The sequence below is a fragment of the Chenopodium album genome, chromosome 7, assembly GCF_948465745.1.
Source record: "Chenopodium album chromosome 7, dcCheAlbu1.1, whole genome shotgun sequence".
Taxonomy (NCBI): domain Eukaryota; kingdom Viridiplantae; phylum Streptophyta; class Magnoliopsida; order Caryophyllales; family Amaranthaceae; genus Chenopodium; species Chenopodium album.
The window spans coordinates 52,503,494-52,525,742 of record NC_137840.1 but is presented as its reverse complement, the minus strand read 5'-3'; the positions used below and the strand labels follow the sequence as shown (position 1 = coordinate 52,525,742).

General features: G+C 36.2%; 1 long non-coding RNA gene across 1 annotated transcript; it reads left to right on the top strand.

Moving 5' to 3' along the window:
- Positions 1-19,731: 19,731 nt before the first annotated feature.
- On the top strand, positions 19,732-21,330 carry LOC145637913 (uncharacterized). Its single transcript, XR_014114540.1, has 3 exons — positions 19,732-19,911; positions 20,428-20,480; positions 21,153-21,330. It is a non-coding gene; the product is annotated as an uncharacterized LOC145637913 (long non-coding RNA).
- Positions 21,331-22,249: the final 919 nt, after the last annotated feature.

Below are 22,249 nucleotides of genomic sequence, written 5' to 3'. Positions count from 1 at the left end.
AGCAAGCTTCATAATTTCAGCAGACCCCATATCCTTGGGGATGGTGGCCCTTACCCCCCTGTCCATACCCAAATCAGGGTTGGGCCAGACCACAAGGTCGCCAAGCTGGGCTATTGGGCCCACGCCCACAGCAGGCTCTTAATTCGGTTGGGCAGAATGGTTCGTATATTCCTACGGATATCGAGGCCGCAATGCACACCATGTCTCTTCACCAACCCGATCCGTCATGGTACATGGACACCAGAGCTACATCTCATATGACCTCCTCTACCGGTAATCTCTCGTCTTATTTTAATTTGAGCAATCATCCTAATAATAATATTGTTGTTGGTAATGGTCACACTATTCCAATTTTAGGGTATGGTCACACAGATTTGTCATCCTCGTGTCAATCCCTTGCCCTAAACAATGTTCTTCATGCTCCTAAATTGATTAAAAATCTAATTTCAGTTCGAAAGTTTACTACTGATAATTCTGTGTCAGTTGAGTTTGATCCTTTTGGGTTTTCTGTGAAGGATTATCGGACGAGGATGTCAATAATGAGATGTGATAGTCGTGGAGATCTTTATCCTATTTCTTCAAGTCTCAACAATCAAGCTTCCTTCTCTACTTTTGCTGCACTCTCACCTAAGCTATGGCATGATCGGTTGGGTCATCCAGGGGTTCCTATCTTAGATGTGCTTAGGAAAAATAAAAGCATTGATTGTACTAAATTTTCTAGCTCTAGTATTTGTGGTTCTTGTGTTCTTGGAAAACATATTAAGTTGCCTTTTGTCTCTTCTTTGACAAATACTATTATGCCATTTGATGTTTTACATAGTGATCTTTGGACATCGCCTATTTTGAGTTCCGCGGGACATAAATTTTACTTTCTATTTCTTGATGATTTTTCTAAATATTTATGGACTTTTCCTATGGGTCAAAAATCGGATGTTTATGACATTTTCTTAGCCTTTAAAGCCCATATTTCAACTCAATTTGAGCATAATATAAAAAATGTGCAAAGTGATAATGGTAGGGAGTTTGATAATGGTCCATTTTGGGAATTTTGCAAAACTCATGGCATGTCATTTTGCCTTTCTTGTCCTCACACTTCATCTCAAAATGGGAAGGCCGAACGGAAAATTCGGTCTATTAACAATATCACTCGTACTCTCTTGGCTCATGCCTCTCTTCCCCCTAGTTTTTGGCATCATGCTCTACAAATGGTCACCTATCTTCTATAGTATATATTGTAATTAGTCAAAGAAGATATTTGTTCCTAATATATCTTCTATAGTTGCCGTATATAGTGTAGCTAGTCAAAGTTGTTTGTTAGCTTTGTAATTATCCTAGCTTGAGTTAAGCCTATTATCAAGGCTGTAGTTTTGTATATAAACGATCATCCAATTGATCAGTAATTAAGGAAAATATTATCCAATCTTTCATAATTATCACAAAACATTCTGTTATATAATTATGTGTGAAGATAATACAGTTAAAAGTCATTTTTCATACCAGCTTTTTCGGATTCCAGTTCTCCCGCAGATATTATAACTGGCTCGACGTCCAAAGCCCGGAAAATAAGCTCAGTTTGGAATGTCTTCCCCTGACCTTTTCCTCCCCAAATTCCTGTCCAATAAGTGACATTATAAGTAACTTTGTCTATACAAAAATAAATAAATAATAAAAAATACAAAAACAAAGGTTGGAAACCTCTTCAATCAGTTAATTAAGTAATTGAGTATATGACTCATTCCTAACTGAACCTATTGGGTCACACACAATAGCATAGAACAGATTGAGCAGGACTGTAAAACTCAAAGCCCAACACTCACAAGTATAACTAAGGGCTTGGGGAAATGTTCACATGCATGGGCTTGGATAAGTGCATGGCTTTGTGCGTTTGTGCATTGTTTCCCTAAGGTGGCTTGGTAAGTTTAGAATCTAACCAAGGCTATTTGATTATAAAGGCTAATGCATAAGATTTCCAAGCATACATATGTTTTCATTTGCCGATCAAAGCAAGAATGCTGAACTTAAACACCTAGCCATAAGAGTGAGGGGGATCAGATTTTGTTTCTCCATTGTTCTAAGCTAGCAATCTCATTGATAATTCAATCTTTGTAGTGTGGATATATCAATAGAGGGATCAGCGAGGAAGAACATGCTACAAAATTCTAAATACGTAGTACTTCCTCCGTTTAAAATTCTTGCACCATTTCTCCTAACACGATGCTGATGCTAATTTTTTATCAATAATATCAATAAGTATAAATTCTAACAATTGAAAATTAATAATCTATTCATCGAGACAATTCCAACAAGTACCCACATAACTATATTTCATTCTTATGTATTAATCACAAACATTAGTCAAAGTAGGACAAATTAATTGTGCAAAAATTAAAAACGGAGGAAGTAATATTTATGGTTAACATATATGTATCAATATTCTTTTTTTTTTTTTTTTTTTTTTTTTTGCAAAATCATATTTTTACATCAAAACCTATCAAAATTTAGTGTAAGTTACAAGCCAATCAATCAATCAAAGCCTTAATCTCATAAGTGGAGTCAGCTACATGAACTCAAGGTAATTATTTTGTATAGTCATCCACAAAATCTTCCTCCTCCATCCCTTACGATCGAAAACCTCATTCTCATGCAAACCCATTTTCTTCATATCCTTTCTAACTCTTTCCAACCAAGTCATTTTCGACCTTCCTCTACCTCATTTAAGCTCTCCACGATCCCACTCTTCCACTCTTCGTACTAGTGCACCCTTATGTTTGTCTGCAATACCCACTTTCTTACGAATAACTTCATTTCTAATTCTATCTCTTAGAGTGTTCTCGCACATCCATCTTATCATGCACATTTTCTTTTTAATTTGCTCCTCCTTAGAAGTCTTAACCTTTTGTACCATAAAACAACATTGGATTTATGGCAGTCCTATAGAGTTTCCCCTTCAATTGAAAAGGAATATTTCGCTCAAATAACACTCTCGTGACCGCTTGCCATTTAAGCCACCTCGACTTAATCTGTGAGCCACATCTTGATCAATGTCACCATTTTTCTAAATGATTGACCCAAGATAATGTAAACACTCACTCATAGTTAATTCCTTTCCGTCCAAACTCACTACATCATCGTTTGTCCCCTTGTGTGTACCAAAGCGGCATATTAAATATTATGTCTTTACTTTGTCTTAGTCTATACCCTCTAGATTCCCACCTTTGCTTCCATTTCTACACTTTGGCATTAACCTTACCTTTAGTTTCATCCACCAAAACAATATCAACCACATACACCAAATACCATGGTACCTCATCTTGAATTGGCCTGGTTACTTCATCTAGAACCGTTGCAAAAAGAAGAGTTTAATGCAGACCTTCTAACCCAATACTAGATATTGTCTTCTTTGGGCCCTAGCCTGTAAGGACTTGCTTTGGTGCAGGACAAAAGTCGCACCCCAAAGACCTCATTTACATTGAGGTATCAATCCCTATGCAAGGAAGGCTTCGTTCTCTTCAACTTTCAATGTGGGAGCGCCATGGACACCTTATAAAATTATTACCATTAAATTAATTATTAAAAATTTTGGCACAAACCTTTTATGAATTTAAACTCTTGTTGGAAACTTATAAATTTTCTTTACAGAAATTTCCTTGAATTAAGTTGATTTTAAAGCAGCTTTGAAATTCATACAAATGAGTCGTTAATTACTTGTTCCAATGAGAACTGGTTAGTTTTAGGAAGGGCATGCATATGTAATTGATTATAAAAATTGTTGATCAATGTGACTTATGTGATAACTTTACATGTCTTTTTTAAGCCATTTAAGTTTATGCATGAATATATAATAGCGAGTTCCAATCATTTTTGTATTGTTGTGCATGCTTATGTTGTTTCCTTTTGAATGCTTGCTTGCGTTGGGAAGAAGTAGAGAAGAGAAAAGTGACACGGTAATCATGTCCAGGAACAGAAAAGAAGTGGAAAGTGGGGATACTATATAAATCATGGACAGGATTTAGTTCCAAAGTTAGAACAATTCGAGGAAGGGTATTAAGACTTGCATGAGTTTAGAACAGCTAAAAACAAAAAAGCGTAAAATTAAGACTTACTAGAGGATCAGTTCACTCTAGACATCCTCACATATGATGAAGAAGATATGATAACAAGAAGGTCCATGAGCTTGTTGTAATAATCCGATATTGACATACTAACCATAAATTCATGAGCTTTTTGCTTCCTCGAGAAAGGTGGGTAAAAACTTCTCTTTCAGTGCAGTCTTAAACTACTAGTGTTTAAAAGGGGTGCTGACCATACCTTTTTCATAAAATTGGGAACGAGAGTTCAATCAGATATTTGTGGCCGTAAACACTTCAAAGGAAATGAAAGTTGACCAAGCTTCCATGTACTTGAAAGAAGAGGCCAGCCAAATTTAAATGGGAAGCCTTCAAGAACGCACTGAAAGAAAAGTTTTACCCACCTTTCTTGAGGAATATATGGGTAGTATTTCAATATCAGAGTACTACAAAAGTTCATGGACCATCTAGTTATCATACTCTTCTTCATCGTATGTGGGGATGTCTAGAGTAAACGGATGAAAACTCTCTGGTAAGTCTTAATATTATATTTTTGGTTTTTAGTTGTTCCAAACTCATGCAAGTCTTGATGCCCTTCCTCAAATTGATCTAACTTTAGAACTAAAACCCTGTCCATGTTTTCTATAGTATACTCACTTTCCACTTCTTTTCTGTTCCTAGACTTACCATGTCACTTTTCTCTTCTCTACGTCATCCCAACGCAAGCAAGCATTCAAAAGAAAACAACATAAGCATACACAACAATAGAAAACTGGTTAGATTTCGTTATCTATAATCATACATTAACTTAAATTGCACAAAAAAGACATGTAAAGCTATCACATAAGTCGCATAGCTCAACAATTCATATAATCACATTTAGCAAGATAAAAGCATTGAAAGATTTATGACATATGCATGCCCTTCCTTAAACTACTCAACTCTCATTGGAACAACTAATTAACGACTCATTTGTAACAAAATCGAAGTTGTTATAAAACTAACTTAAACATATTGAATAAAATTTCTAAAAAAAATTTACAAGTTTCAAACAAGTGGTTTAAAATCATAAAGGTTAGCCGCTTAAATAGTTAAATAAATTGGCTTTAGTGGTAATAGATTTATAAGGTGCTTATGGCACTCCCACAATGGAAGTTGAGGAGAACGAAGCCTTTGTGATATGGGGGTTGATACCTCAACAGCTCAAGCTAGTAGAGCCCTTTTGGGTAGGGTATATGTCTTGCATCAAAGCAAATCCTAATAGACTAGGTCCCAAAGAGGACAATATCTACTAGTGGACTCATGTTGATGTGGGGTGTTACATCACATTTGTTGATACATTCAAATAAATATCCTTAAATAGGTCCATGTACCTTAGTGGGATATCTTTCTTCAACATTACCCACCAAAGTACCTCTCTTGGCACCTTGTCATAGGCCTTCTCTAAATCAATAAAAAAAAAAAAAAAACCATATGGAGGTCCTTCTTTACCCTATAAAACTCCATCATGTGTCTTAACAAATAGATTGCTTCCATCATAGATCTCTCGGGCATAAAACCAAATTGTTTACAAGCTAGTCCCATTTTTTTAATGAAACATTAAGATAAAAAAAAAAAGCAAAATTATTCAGTATAGATGTATTGATTTCTCTAATAAAATAAAGGAGTGATGAGGCCTTTCTACTACCATAGTACCATTGGCACGGTAAATAATGCAAGAACCATATTTCTTCAAGAGCATTGCAAGAAAATAGAAAAACGTAGATAGCTTAAGCTCGATGTAAAAATCTTTTTTTTTTCCGTGTTATTTCTCTTATGATATTCCACTGACGCACTAAGAATTGTAAAAAGTACAAAATTCCATAGATCTATATCCAGGAAATCTGAATATATCCGTTTATAAATTTTTTTTTTTTTTTTTAAAAAAAAAAAAGGCCTTTGTAAGAATCCAGCTAAAAATTAGCACGGTAATATCATATTCCACTGTGTAAGGAAGTCTGCCAATATGACTGCAGAATTCACCCTAAATAAAGAATCAATCCTTGCATAACAATCCAATATGGAGGAGTGGTGTTACACTTTCATTAATTTTTCTCTTTTCTTTTTCAGTATCCAATGAAAAGTGAAATAGCAAGAGAGATATACCTAGGATTAGAGGAACTTTAGCGTTCAGATGATCAATCAATCAATCAATCAATCAAAGCCTTAATCCCAAAAGTGGGGTCGGCTAACATGAACCAAATTTGATTATTCCGTGTAGTCATCAACATAAATCTTTCTCCTCCATCCCTTACGATCCAAAACTTCATCCTCACGTAAATCCATGCACTTCATATCCTTCCTCACTCCTTCCAACCAAGTCATCTTTGGTCTCCCTCTTCCTCGTTTAATCCCTCCATGGTCCCACTCTTCCACTCTTCGCACCGGTGCACCCTCGGGTCTCCGTCTTACATGTCCAAACCAACGCAGACGATTTTCCCTTAATTTATCTACAATGCCCGCCACACCTACTTTCTTGCGAATAACCTCATTTCTGATTCTATCTCTTAAAGTGTTTCCACACATCCACCTTAACATGCGCATTTCCGTAACCTCCATCTTTTTAATATGCTCTTTCTTAGAAGCCCAACATTCTGTACCATAGAGCAACACTGGTCTTATGGCAGTCCTGTAGAATTTTCCCTTCAACTTTAAGGGAATGCTGCGGTCGCATAACACTCCCGTGGCCGCTCTCCATTTAAGCCACCCTGACTTAATCCTGTGGGTCACGTCTTGATCAATGTCACCATTCTTCTGGATGATCGACCCTAGGTACTTAAAACATTCACTCATGGTCAAATCCTTTCCATCCAAACTCACCACTTCATTGCTTGTCCCCCTCTGAGTGCCAAAACGACATACCAAATATTCAGTCTTACTCCGACTTAGCTTAAACCCTCTAGATTCCAACCTTTGCCTCCATTGCTCCAACTTGACATTAACCCCATCCTTAGTCTCATCCACCAAAACGATATCATCTGCGAACAACATACACCATGGAACCTCATCTTGAATTGGTCTAGTTACTTCATCTAGAACCGTTGCAAAAAGAAAAGGGCTTAATGCAGACCCTTGATGCAATCCGATTGTAATAGGGAAATCTTTTGTCAACCCTCCGCATGTCCTCACATTTGTTGACACATCCCGATACATATCCTTAACTAGGTCTACATACCTTCGTGGGATACCTTTCTTCAACATTGCCCACCAAAGTATCTCTCTTGGCACCTTGTCATATGCCTTCTCTAAATCAATAAAGACCATATGAAGATCTTTCTTCTTTACCCTATAAAACTCCATCATTTGTCTTATCAAATGGATTGCCTCCATAGTAGATCTCCCAGGCATAAAACCAAATTGGTTATCTGAAATGCTTGTGCATGCCCTCAACCTTTGTTCAATCACCCTTTCCCACAACTTCATAGTATGGCTCATAAGCTTAATTCCTCGATAGTTAGAACAATCTTGAGCGTCTCCTTTGTTTTTATAAACCGGGACCAAGGTGCTCTTCCTCCAATCTTGTGGGATCCTTGTAGCCGTCCATATCTTGTTGAAAAGGTTTGTTAACCAATCAATACCAATCTTACCCAAACACCTCCACACCTCTATCGGTACCCCATCAGGGCCAACCGCCTTCTTAGGTTTCATCTTCCTCAGTGCAATCTCCACCTCTACTCTCCTAATCCTTCGCACATACTCCATGTTGATTTCTTCATCACTCATAGAGGTATCTCCTATCACAACTCCATTACTTCCATTAAATAATTCATCGAAGTACCCCTTCCACCTGTCCTTGATGCCCTCCTCTTGCACTAGGACCATTTGGTTCTTATCTTTGACACACTTCACCATGCCAATATCCTTCCTTGCCTCTTGTCTTCTCTTTGCCATCTTATAAATGATCCTTTCTCCCTCCTTGGAATCAAGCTTTTCATAAACCTCCTGATATGCCTTTTCTTTTGCTTGGCGAACAGCTGCCTTTGCCTTACTCTTAGCCTCCTTATACGCTGCAAAGGTTTCATCACTCCTACATTTTCCTAAGGCTTGATAGCATTCCCTTTTTTGCTTAATTACTGCTTTCACCTCTTCATTCCACCACGAAGTATCTCTCTGTACCGAAGTTCTTCCCCTTACTTCCCCTAAGACCTCTTTGGCCACTCTTAGGAAACAGTTCTTCATATGGCAATGAAATTCTTAGCCTCCTTAGCGTTCAGATGATGAGCAATGAAATTCTTTACAATGTGGCAAACTGCATAAATAAAACAAAAAAGTAGATAATATCAGTATATAATCCAAAGACAAGATCAGCCTTGAAAGGAATTTATGGTACTACAATTACTAATTAATTGAAAATTCCAATTGCAACTTCTATTTATTAAGTTGTGACCATAAGAAAGATGGTGTGCAAGAAATGAGATACATTGCCCTTTAGATCTTAGTAATTTAGTTTTCTTGGACACTTCGTTTAACCAAAAGGATAACAAATAACATTCCATCTTAGTCTAATATAGGATTTCTTTGCAAAGATATTGGAATATCACAAACATAAATAGATAATCTGGTCCTAGCAAAGCAAATATACAGACAAGCTAAAAACACATTCAAACATGCTGCTTAAGAAACTTACCTTATTTGAACAGACATTTTAATTTAAATATAGATCCACCAAGAACAGTTTTACACCATTATACAAGTAGTGACTACCATTTTTGTCTTCCTCTCATTGTTTTTTTGCCATCCCTATTTCAACTATACCCATAAGTACAGTACAAGGCATACTCGCTGGCAGATCTACGCAGTAACCAGGGAGGCAAGTGCCACCCCCAGAAAAACTGAAAACAAAAAAGAGAAGTAGTTGTTTCATTTTTGTTTTTCTTTTTTTGTTTTAAGGCTAAACTATACTTTGCATATCATAAACTGCATGTAAATCACAAATAGATACAGTTGCCTTAGTGGCAGTTAGACTTGTGCTTATTTTTGCATAGATCAGGGTATAAGTTGATTCAGTTCACCTTAGAACCATTTGTGAAAAAAAGTTATTCCAATTTTCATTCATCTTTTTTTTTTTTTTTTTTTTTTTTTTTTTTTTTTTTTTTTAATTTACTGTATCAAATATTTATATTCAAGTATTGCTCAGTTGTTCCTCTTATTCATTGAATCAATGGTGGTAGATGACCTAAATTTCAAACAAGTGGTACTAATCTTACCTTTACAATATTGTATTTTCTGACAAGACCTCAATAATATTACAATTAATGAGCAATGAGTGTTAGTTTGTTACTAAAGTATGCTTTTATGCTTTATCGTTGTTTACTGTTGTATAGTTTGTCAATCTTAGATTTGCCACTGAGCATACTTATCAAAAACATATGTTGATATTCCTGAAAGTCAGTTGGAGAATTGAACTGAGGTTGTGTAAGAAACAATATGTCCTTGGGAAAGCACCTTATTGAGTTATTGGTGGCATGGTTTGCAGTTCATGATTTGCACACCATAGATTCTGCTCACAATAAATCAGTCATATATGTAATATCAATTAAGTCATGAATTGTTTCAAAAAAAAAAAAAAAAAAAAAAAACAATTAAGTCATGAATTGCATAAATGTTGGCTTATGTTAGAACAATGAAGAAAACTGTCATCAATTTTTATTAGTTTCCTGTATCATGTGGTATTTTCAGACGGGTTGGAATAAACAGGAGACCAAGGAGATTAAATACAGCATGACGGATTTCAGTTACAGAAAGGGAAATCGAATCTGTAAAGACTGCAAATTACATGATTACTGTTTTTATGACCTTGGGGTGAGAAAGAGGAATTGGAGCAAATTTGAGAAGAAGGAAATTCATCAGCAGATTTGATGCACGTCTAGTTCCGGATATGTATCAGGTAATTCAAATAGGTTAGCAGTCCTGTAGCAAATATTTTAGACTAATTGATCAGTTATATGTGCTTCTCATTTTTCTATCTCGAACTATTACGTTACTTGTATAATTTTATAATAATACAGACATACTAGCTAGATAATTATTATTCATTAGTCAGGTTAATCACCACATGTTTAAGGCATATTTCAGAAATTTGTGATTTAAAAGCCAAGGAGAATTTGGGTTTTCAAGATGTAAGCAGCAAAATATGGTAACTTTCAAGGAAATTTAAAAAGAAGATGACAATCATACATAAATTATTACACTGTTATACACTTATACCTATTGCATGCTCCAAACAGCAGATAGTTTTAGAAAATTCAAGCATGGTGCAGAGTAAGATAGAACAATAACAAAGGAAAAATTTGCTCCAGATACAGATTACCCTGTCACAATTATGAATGAAGAAATCATCTGAAAATATCCTATCGTTGAATTGTCCTGGGCAACTTACCAACTTTATCCTGTCACATTAGAAAAGAGAAGAAGCTACAGTGGGTTACTTTGTTAGAATATTAAAGTTGACAGAAAAGGGGTCACGTGAATAGATACAGATGAAACAAATACAAACTTGATAATCTCTCCATTGATACAGACAACATCAACAATATAAGCATGAATTTATGACGTGAAGAAAGTTGAACATAAGTATTAGCAAAAACCTCAGCCAGCAGATATGAACATAACTCGTAGAGTCAACCATTAACTCATTACCTTAGTCAACCATTCCATTAAAACTTAACTATGCTGAAAAAGACTCAAATAATTTACTAAAGTTAAATCTTTTGCAAACCAAAAAGTTCATGCCAAAGCATTCTCCTAGCAGTAAACCACTTCTTTTGGCTTGCACTGCTCCTCAAAGCATTTAAAATCATTGGAACAAGTGATGCAAAAATGTAAAGTTCACAGGTTGAAAACTCAAGATCAGCTAATTCATTCACCTAAATCAGCTAAAAATGGAAAATATATAGACACGCTTCAATAGTTCTATATTGATTGGAATGCTACAAAAACTCAAGATCACATAAAGTCCTATATCCCATCAAGTTAGGTTCTAAACTTCAATTATTTACCTAAGCAAATCGCAAAACACAAAAAGTCTTAAATCTAGACAGAGACATGCAAAAACACAAGCAGACTCAATGTATATCACAATAATCACATGGTTGCACTAAGTTAAATGAACAGCGTAAGTTGATAAGAACAACTATTGAAAAGCTCAAATCAAGACAAAAAATTGTCTGACAAATTGCCTGAACAATTCTGATTATTCCTTGCTAAGCTAATCCTGAAATCAATTGATATTTAAATCCTTACTGCTGCCAAAATTGGACAGACATGCACTACTGAGCAATCCCTAAGATAGCTACCCCAAGTTTTCTTTTACTAGACCTTGGTCTTCTAGCTGATTTTGTGTCAACAATAACCAAGCATGCAGCATATACGGTATCCTTAGTGCAGGCACCTTTGAATCAAGTCTAACATACCGCCAACAAATTGGAATCCATGTGATTTCAAACCTTCCTGCCTAAATGATCTGAATTCAATCATTTCGCACGTGAATCCAAAACAGAGACTAAAATACTGGCTTTAAAATACAATTCCCCCAACAGTGTCACGTTGCTTAGTAGCTATATGACACAAACACATCAAATTGATAACGAATGATCTATTACCAATAAGCTCGCTCATGCCTAGCTCCCAAGTAATGCCCTATCAAATATTATAAGTCCATATTTTCTCCAACGTTGTTTAAATGCGTAACATAAGTGACCCTTAAAAAGTTGAAAGACTATTAAAATGATTAATCTTGGTTTGACTGCTAGTGGTCTTTAATTTTAGAAAGTATCCATTTCAAAACCAAACGGTTCAGAAATCCAAAAAAAATGAATCATAACAGACCATGTCAAGCATTCACAATTAGATGATTAGGGTTACCTCATGGTAAAGATCCTATTGCTGACAAGACTGCAGGAGTTAGTATGTACACACTACTCCGCCCTGCACTCCTACCACAACTAGCCAACCTTAGTAGGGAAGCAACAAGATTTTTTGTCATGTATTTGAAACCATTACAAGTAAGTTTTCAATCATACAGGTAATTAATCTCATTCATATTCCAATCTTAAACATTATAAAAGCAAAGCAAGACTAAGAATCATGTATATCATGAGAACATCTATTAAACAGCACGTAAACAATCACACAAATGAAAGAATTATAGATAAAGAAAAGAATCTAACCAAAAATAAGGGAGCAATGTAGTAATCGCCTTGCAAGTATTCAAACGACCTTGTGACCTTCTGTCTATAGTCAAATACAATGTCCGCTGCATATTGCCAAAACAAGAACAAATATCTTTAAGAAGTTGAATCTTTCTAGTGGATTAATGTAAGCAAAATCATCACATGATCCACAAGTATCATGAGCATACCATATGATTTGATTGAATACCAATATAAACGAAAATGACCCATTAATCATTTCATCTGTGTAGACATTTAGCCATGTAGGTGCAGCAAAATTGTAGTCTTAATCATACAGTTCTGTGTGAAGCATGTCCAATAAGAGTTTTGCATTGTTTGCCAAACAAATTGATAGTGTTGCTCAAAAATAATAAAATGATGCAATTCTAATTACACCACATGTTAATTTATACTACTCCATCCCAAATTAATTTTCACATTTTTTTCAATCCCTTTAAAGTAAATTGTGTTTATTTTGGAACAGTGACAACTTATTTCACACATCCTAAACTAGGGTAATTGATTGAATTCTAAAGTACAACCTCCTTTCTTTGTTCTTTTTTCTTTACTACAAAAGTACAAAATAATTGCAACATTACTTTAATTGGACAATTTTTTTTTTTTTTTTATATCTCTCTTCTCGTCACTTGGGCCTCTTATCTTTCTCTCTATAGGTTTCCTTTTCCTAAAATACCGTGCATCTCTTATATTGCACTTAAAAAATGAAACAAAATAACGACGGGAAAGTAAATGAAAATGATACAATTCTAAGAAAACAGAATTTTCAACAGCAAATAGAAAATGCAACAAAAAAAAAAGGCGAGAAAGGAAACATTAGATGATTTACAAAAGTATGGTTACTTGAAAACTTATAAACACTTTTGCATCAGAATACGGAGTAAAACCTAATTACGGAATTACAGTGCATGTAGGCTCAGATAAGTGTAATTTTTTATTATTATTTTTTTTTTTAATTTTCAGACTAAAACCCCAAATAGCGGTTTATGTACTAAAACTGCTACTTAGCGCTACTCACTATCTTTACTTATAGTGCTAAAAAACTATCCTAAATGTATTCTTAAGTCTACGTGGACGGTATTTTTTGTAAATAGTTTCATTCCAATGCAATATCGTAAATAAGTTTATAAAAATCTATACTTTTGTAAATCATCCGGAAACATTACCGTCTCGGCCGAGGAAATTGCCGGCGAAAAGATCATCAATAACACCCGACTTAGCACCCACAGCAATGTTCATATTATCAGCCTCAGCACCAAGCCTATAAAGGTAATCATTGCCCCTCGAATCCTTCGTTTCCCACGACGACTGCTCCGACAATCTCTTCTTTTGTTGCGTAATCGAGGAATCTTCGGATTGATTTGAACTATTATCATTGTCTATAATTTCATCTTTCTTGTTCAATTGCTGGAAAATTGTGAAATTAATTGGTGAAACACGAATTGGAAAAGATTTTCGGGTTGATTGAGATAATTTAAGAGGAAAGGAGTTGAGGAAAGAGAGAGATTTGAGATTAGAGAGTGGTGTTGTGTTCATGGAGTTGATTAGGAGAGCCATGGCATGGGAGTAGCTTTGCTGAAATTTCAGTGGAGCTCAGCAAATGATTCAGAGGATTGATTTTGGTGGTCTTTGTCATTTTGGCGCTTGTTCGAGTAACTACGCCCGCTTTTTACCGAGTAACGTATGTATATAATACAAACGGTCTTATTTACCCTTAATTAAATAGGTTTTCCAATGAGTTTTCATTCACTTCATAAACTTTTACTCATCTCTCTCTCTCTCTCTCTCCACCAAAGTCACCACCACCAAGTAACTTTGACTCCTCTCTCTCTCTCCACTTTAAGTAACGACCACCGGTCACCATTTATGAGGATTCGAGGAAGGTGTTGGGTTAATCTCCCCAAATCACAATTAAGTACGTACTTTTAGTAGTAGTAATAATAACAATGCTGTAAGAAAAATGAAAAAAAGAGGTGAATGTATTTTGGATGGTTGGGTGAATGGACTTAAAAGTCCAAGTTGGTTGAATGGACTTTTGGGGTATTAATTGTGTGGACTAAAAGTCCAATAGATGGCAGAAGGTTTGATGTGGAATAGCAGTCCACATTAAATAATGGTCAACAATGCAAGTATAAATGGATGTTCTTGCACTTATGTAGCCGGCGTGTGTGAGAAGATTGACCACCAAAGTGAGATACTAGCAAGAAAGCAGTAGCATCAAAATACCTCTAGTGAAGGAGAGCAAAAGTTGTAGTAGTGAGGGAGGAAGTGACAGAGAGACAAACACAGTATTAGTGTGAGGGGTATTTTAGGATTAGTATAAGTACCAACGTTAAAGGATACTTAGTGTAGACTATCCTAAAATACATTGTATTTAATATTGTAATTGTAGTAGTGTTCATTGTACTCCCTTAATTATTGCTAATGAAGTTGTTTCGTCTGTGGAGATCCGGATCGTGTGGTTTTTTCCCTTATTGAGGAGGGGTTTTTCACGTAAAACTCTTGTGTGTTGTTTCGTATTTTATTATTCTTACTGATATTACGTTAATTTGTTGTTCCGTCCCCAATAACTAGTATCAGAGCTAGATTAGAAGATCTATCGGGGGGGAAGAGCAACACGTAGAGGAAGAACTGATAAAGTACGATGGCCACGATTGGACCAAAATTTGAAATTCCCTTATTGGACGGGAAAATCATTTTTATGGTATAGAAGAGCACCGTTGAAGACTTGTTGGTGAAATAGAATTTGGATGAAGTTTTGGAGAAGGAGAAACCCATAAAGTTGGACGATGCCACATGGGCATCCAAGAAGAAGAAGGTGGTGAGTACGATTCGGTTGGCGATTGCTTCAAAGATTAAGTATAATTTTCTAACTGAGAAAGATCTAAAGGTCTTGTTAGAAAAGTTGCAGAGCATTTATGCTTCAAAGTCGTTAACCAACCGATTGTGTTTACGGTGAGAGTTACACCAGTTAAAAATGGAGAACGCTATAAATTTGCAAAACCACATCAACAGTTTATTTTACTCAGTTAGTGTGCTAGTTGTAGAATGCCGATGAGAAAATTCCGGATCAAGAGCAAGCCCTCTTATTATTAGCTTCACTACCGAAATCTTACATGTCGATTGTGCAGACATTGCTTGTAAGAAGGGAGAAGATTACTCTAGATGAAGCAATTGTGAGGGAGAATGAGCGTATGATGACACAAATTGATGGAGGTGCCTTAAACAACCATGATCAAGCACTAGTTGTGGAGGGTTCTGAGAGAGAGAGAGGAACAAGTCAAGGAGAAATGACCAAATGAGTAGATTGAAATCTCGTCCGAGAGATTATAGCAATGTTGAGTGCTATTATTATCATGAGAAGGGTCATCTACAATATAATTACCTAAAGGTGAAGGAAGATTTGAAGACCTTGAGACAGTTGCAAGGGAAAATGGGCAAAATGAAAGTGGATGATGTTTTGGGTATTTTTGGTCCCTCGAGAGAACTATGTCCCCAAGACTGGTCCGGCGCTGTCTGTACCTGCAAAACATGGAGACTCCGATTAGTAGGAGCTCCACCTCTAACGATCAAGTTAGTATTGGTCGTAGGAGAGGAAAAAGTGCGAAAAAGGTAAAAGTGAAATCTTCTCAAATTTCGAGATCAGGCGTTTTCTCTGATGTGGGAGAATGTAGGGTTGTTGTAATAATTGTAGGTGTCCCCAAAATGAGGGAATCTCCCTATTCATAGGTTTAGGGAATATTTCAATCATCCCACACTTGAGCCCCACTGTGATCATACACTTAAGCATGGTGGCGTCCAAAGGGAAGGAAGATAGAGCAAAAGAGTCGCCAACAAGTTTTAGGAACTTGTAAACCGTTCACAGGGTGAAGGTTACACCCCTTAACGATCCAGGAGATCGTTAACTCTAATAGGTCTGGAACCATGACTGGAAGTTCGGGGATGAAGGTACAAATCCAACCTAAAAGAGATTGAACTTGCCCTAAAAATAGGCCTCTACTTTATTCTTCTCGTATTCATGTGCGCTTTTTGACTAACATACAATCAATAGATTAACCCTAAACCTATTTATCTATGTTGGTTGAATATTAAAGCACAAACAAATTTATTATTGGCGATCACTTTAATTATATTCATATTAGCCTAAACAAGATTATTAATTATCTTATTAAGCGTGATTACAAGTACAAATTCCCTTTAAACATGCATAAAAGGTGTGATCAAGAAAATAACAGTAATAAATATATAATATCAAGCAACATAATAATAATCATAACAATAATCATCAATCTCAAAGCATAATAATATTAGCAAGATCCTAGGCATGATACTAACAAGATTAATAACAAACCCTATCATGTCACTAAGAAATAAAGATCAATTAGCCCTGACATGACACTAATATGATATTAGGAAAGAAATAGGATGCATCATAATAATATACAAAAATATTAGTTAACCCTAAACATGATACTAGGAAGCAATATAACATCCTAACATGATACTAGGAATCAACAAAATAATCTAAGCATGATTTTTATATCAAAAAACCATGCCTCGTACCTCTTTCTAATAACAAAATACACACGTTAATAACTTCAAGTAAAATAATAAATAGTAAATCTAATCAAAGAATTAAAACAAGGTTTGGGACCTAACCCTCATAAATTATCAAACCTTTCACGTCTACGGCGAAGGCAACTTCGAACTTGGCTAGGTGTGTCTAGAACTAATGAATGTAGAATTTTGTGAGTGGGAAGGTTTAGAAAAAGAATAGAGAGAGAGAGAAAGCTTCTAGCTTTTGAGAGAGAATAGAGAGAGATGATGGTTGTGAATGATTAAAAACGGGGAGATACGACCCCTATTTATAGAAAAAATAGCATGGGATCAAAGCAAGTCATATTCGGAATAAAATACCTCTTGTCACCAACGACAGGAGTCAGTGCCAGACGACAGCTGCAGCGCTAGGCGACAGTTGCAGTGCCAGGCATCAACTGTTAGCGCCAGGCGACAACTCTATCGTCTCGCGCTGAATCAAAAGTACAACGCGCTTTTGTACGCGGAATCGTCTTCTTAAATTGATCAAGCAGGTAATTCCGCGTTCAGCAAATTAAAAAATCATATTTGTGACAAATCATATATTTTATTCAAAATAAAACATCTTTAAAAATATAATTATCAATCCTCATCTCATTAGAATTAAAAAGAACCTTCTAGATACTCCTAGAAAATTAAAGTCAATCCTAATTACTTTAGGAATAATAATTAATAGGTTCTCCTCTAGATCATTGGACCACATGTAAAATCATTGGGCCAAATTTAATTCAATCCATAACTTCCTCATTATTCATCGGAATTGGGCTTATAATATATTATTGGAAAGCTCTTTTCGAGCCCAATCCAACAACACTATTATTGGATCCATATCATGGACCAAACCAAATTGGACTAGCTATTTTCATAAATAGAGTAAAGAAATATTTTTAAAAACAGAAAGAAAAATATTTTAATAAAAACATACTCATCACTAGACTTTTCACACTTTCACTTCGTCCGATAATCAAATGATATGAAAGGTATTCATCACTGGGTTTGGTTTTAGGGAGACACATTCGGGTGTCTACAATAGGGATCATTGGTAAATATGCCCCTAATTATGTCACTCTAACCTAATGCTGATAGGTTGCGCCGCATTGTGGCTTTCTCGGGATTTGGGCCCCGAAGGCCATCTTTTCTCCCGAACTCTAGGAGCGCCACGTGGCATCTATGCCACGTGTCACTCTACCACTGGTTGAATGAATTTGACTGTGAATTTTAACCATTCACATTCTGGGGAAATTACGGGAATGTCCCTGAATTTACCCCTTTATAAATACATCTTTTACCCCTCTCATTTTGGACGTTTCTAAAAAATCTAGAGAGACATAAAGTCAAACTTTTTAGAGAGAGAAAGTTTGAGACCCGCCTGTGTTATGCACAAACAGTCCCCTTTTTTTCTTTCCCGTCTTGTGTTATATACAAGCAGAACACTTCCAGCTCGCCTGCTGTAGCCGGTCAACGCTTGACCCCTTTTAGAGTCTAATCGCAAGGTACCGTCTCTACCCCTTTCAGCTCATTCTTTCTTTTTCTGTTTGTGCATTTACATTCAATAAATGGACTAATCACCAACACACACAGAACATCCTAGGTCAGTAGTCAACCGGTCTCTTGGTACAGCTGAGTCTAGGAATGGAGGTGCCGGCTCTAGGTGTATGGAGCGTACATCCCCTAAACCGACCGTCTCTGTGTCTATGCACGACACAATGGCTCGAACAAAACAAACGAGCACCAGACGACAAAGAAGAGACGATACATTGGAGGTATCGTCTGATGAAGTCCGGCCGGTTAAGGGGGAAGACATGCAAGTTGATTCAGGGGAGTACTCCCCTTTTGGGATCCTCAAGACACCAAGTGATAGGATCTTATATGAGAATGAAGGTAGAGACGGTAAGGAGGCCGTCTCCAATGTTGGATTTGAAGAAATTGATCCCAAAGATGGAGACAAGGAGGAAGCCGCGTCTGCCTTGGGGTTAGACGGTGAAGAGTTCTCCTAATAGAGAAACGGGGGAAGCACCGCCTCTGGGTCTAGCTCTGAGGATAGTAGTGATGCCCCCTTTCCCCACTTGAGGATAACAAGATTGAAGAGAGGAAAAAATGGAATGAGGGTGGAGATCCATTCAGAATCCATGTCTCTACTACCCTTAATCCATGGAAAAAATGGAATGAGGGTGGAGATCCATTCAGAATCCATGGAAAAAATGGAATGAGGGTGGAAAAGTATGTCGAAGGGTCTTGAAGCCTTTACCCTTAAACTACCCCTTGGAGGGGCATATAAGATCCGGGTGCCGCCTGAGTTGGGCACCATTTCATGGAAAGAGATGGCCAGCTTAACTGCAATGAGTATTTCTGTAATACCCCGTATTTTTAAGTCGTTTAATAATTATTAAATATGGATTTTCCGATATATTTTATCATACAAAATATTTATATGATAATTTTATATCTATATTTTATGATGATTTTAATTATACGAGCCAAGTCAAAAATTTGTCGTACCCAAATCAATTTTTCAACCGTTAATAAATTATACCCGATTCAGACGACAAAGTACAAAATTCGCTGTTTATATACGAGTTCAACTCATATGTGTAGTACGCTAGTACTACACAAAAATATCTACTTAAAAATATATAAATATATATATAAAAAAAAATTTAAAAAATAAAAAAAAAATAAAAAAAATTGATGTCGGCAAGAGGGGGGAAAAACCCACCCACTTGCATGCCCACTTGCCTCCTACAATTAAGAATATGGATGTCATAGTATCAAGTCACTTCTATAAATAGCCATGACTACCTCACCCTATTTCATCCTCCAAGCTCCCCTTCATACTCCTCTTTACTACCTCCTCTCTACTACTTTCTTCCTCCTACTAGCTTCTTCGTCCTCCATACTCACCTCCTTTTTAGCCTTCATTCGTGGTCTTGGGCTCCTCACGAGCACCCACCTCGCTGCCACCAAACTGCCGCCACTCGACCACCGTCATGCTGCCACCTCCTTCCTTGTTGTTGTTGACCGTAAGTCCCAAGCTATTGCCATACTTCTTGAACTTCTATTATACACTACTATGTCTTACTACTAATTACATACTACCTGCTAGGCTATTACTACTCACGTATTACTACTACTTATTTTGTCACTACTATAATCAATGATAACCATCAACATTCACTACTACTACTACTCTTATTCCACGTACTACTATTACTACCTTTCCATTTATTATTATTATTATTATTATTATTATTATTATTATTATTATTATTATTGATGTTAGTATTGTAGTTGTTGCTACTGAGTTGCTACTACTACAATTACTACTATCATACTACTACTTACCTACGTATCACTACTACTACTCTTATTATTATTTATAGTATAATAATTATTATTATTATTACGGATAGTTAAAGATTATTTTATAAATACAAGTGTTAATAATTTGGTCATGCACAACAAGTCAAAGTCGGTATTTTAAGTCTTCGTGTCTATAGGTTGAAAAGTATTTGATTAGGATTATTGGTTTGTTATAGGAGGAATTTCGGGTTCGAAATTAGGAGCTTCGTAATTGTGTGCAAAGATCGAGGTACGTACACGTGGATAGATCTTTTAAAGTGGCTTTTATATGCAACGTGTTTTACATCTTAAGTGATTTCGAACCATGTTTAAATAATTGTGAAATATATTTCGGTGAAACATGTTTTAATCGTTTAATCTCAAATATTAAAATATTTTATATGGTTGATTATAAACTTGTATTGATATGCAAGAAGGAAGTTTTATTGTTTTAATTTATCCCGAGTATGGGATATTGGAAAGTTTATATATCAGGATTTATCCTTTGGATCTTTGGATTTTTAACTTCCACGCACTATGCGGAGTAAGTTGAAGACTATGGACTTTGTATGACCAAGTCTTTCCCCTTGATAGCACTATGTAAAGGATTTACTAGCTTAGGGGGTGTGCACACTTAGATGGGAAAATGATTTATGAAAATATGGACTGATCCATCCTATTCGGAATTATCTTTGGAAAGTTGGTTATTTCGGAAATTGGTTCTTTTGACAAGTTTTTATTCATGAATTTCTATTCAGGAATGGTTTGGATAAATTATGATTTATTAAAGTTAATCTCTTCGAAAGCATGTTTAATTAATTAAATTGATTTTACATGTCTAGTATTTGTATGTACTTAGCATTTTGGCTAATACGTATTTATTTTGTTTTGGCTTGGCCCTACTTATCATTTTGATAAGTAGATAGGTGATGGCGATCAGACAACGTGAACTATATGCTGCATTGGGAATGATGGGCGGTGATCACCTAGTTTAATTTAGCATACATAGTATTAGTGGTGTAGCTATTTTGAAAGTGTATCAAACTATTATTATTACTATTATTATTAATGAAAGTTAAGTACTATTTTCCGCTGCAAAACTCTGTTAAGCCTTACGTAATCACGTGGCGGTAATACTCCCATGTTACTCCCTAAAGTTGGATTATTATTGTAAATATTAGAGAGTAATTTGGGGGTGTTACTATTTCAGCTGCTATGAGGCGGCGTTTTTAGCTGGTCTTCGTTTCCCCATACATGATGTAGTTAAAGCTATCTTGCGGGGGTATGACCTTGGTGTCTGGCAGTTGTCCCCAAATTCTTGGGTCAACATTTTAGGGTACATCGCCGCCTGTGAGATGTATGGGCTGCACCACGGCTGGGAAGCATTTTCCCATATGCACTATCTCAGTCGTAACCCAGGCGGTTGTAGAGCGAGGTACACCTTGACCACCTACCTTAAGTATCACATGACCTTAGACAAACCGTCTAAGTGGGACAACTGGAAGACTTGGTTTTATTTGGTTTCTGCCCCCACACGGCGTGAGAACCACGAGTTCCGCCGATATAATAAAAAACCTGACCTTCTGGGTAAAAAATGTAAGTTTCCCGCTATCCCGGATGAAGACTATGAAAAGATCATAGAGGCGGGGTTTTTTTTTAGTTCAAAACGGTCACCTTCTTAACTGGGGAATTAATAAGTGTCCCAAAAAACTTAATTCCGAAGCATGAGTGGTTCAGAGACGAGGCGTTCTTGTCCGTCTGTGGCTTGAGCACAATGTTTGACAAGCGTAGGTTTACCATGCATCCGGAAATTAGTCGTCTATATTGGAATTCCATTATTTTGCACAACTGTTGAACTGACCGTCTTCCCTTTGTTTGCAGCCACTGCTTTGAGGATGCTGTCTGAAGACAAGACACCCAAGAGATCTGTCGCTCAAATCCGCAAGGATAATACGGAAGCCAAACGGGCCCAAATTTAGGCAAAGGTAAGAACCATTTGACTCCCCTTTGCAAACATTG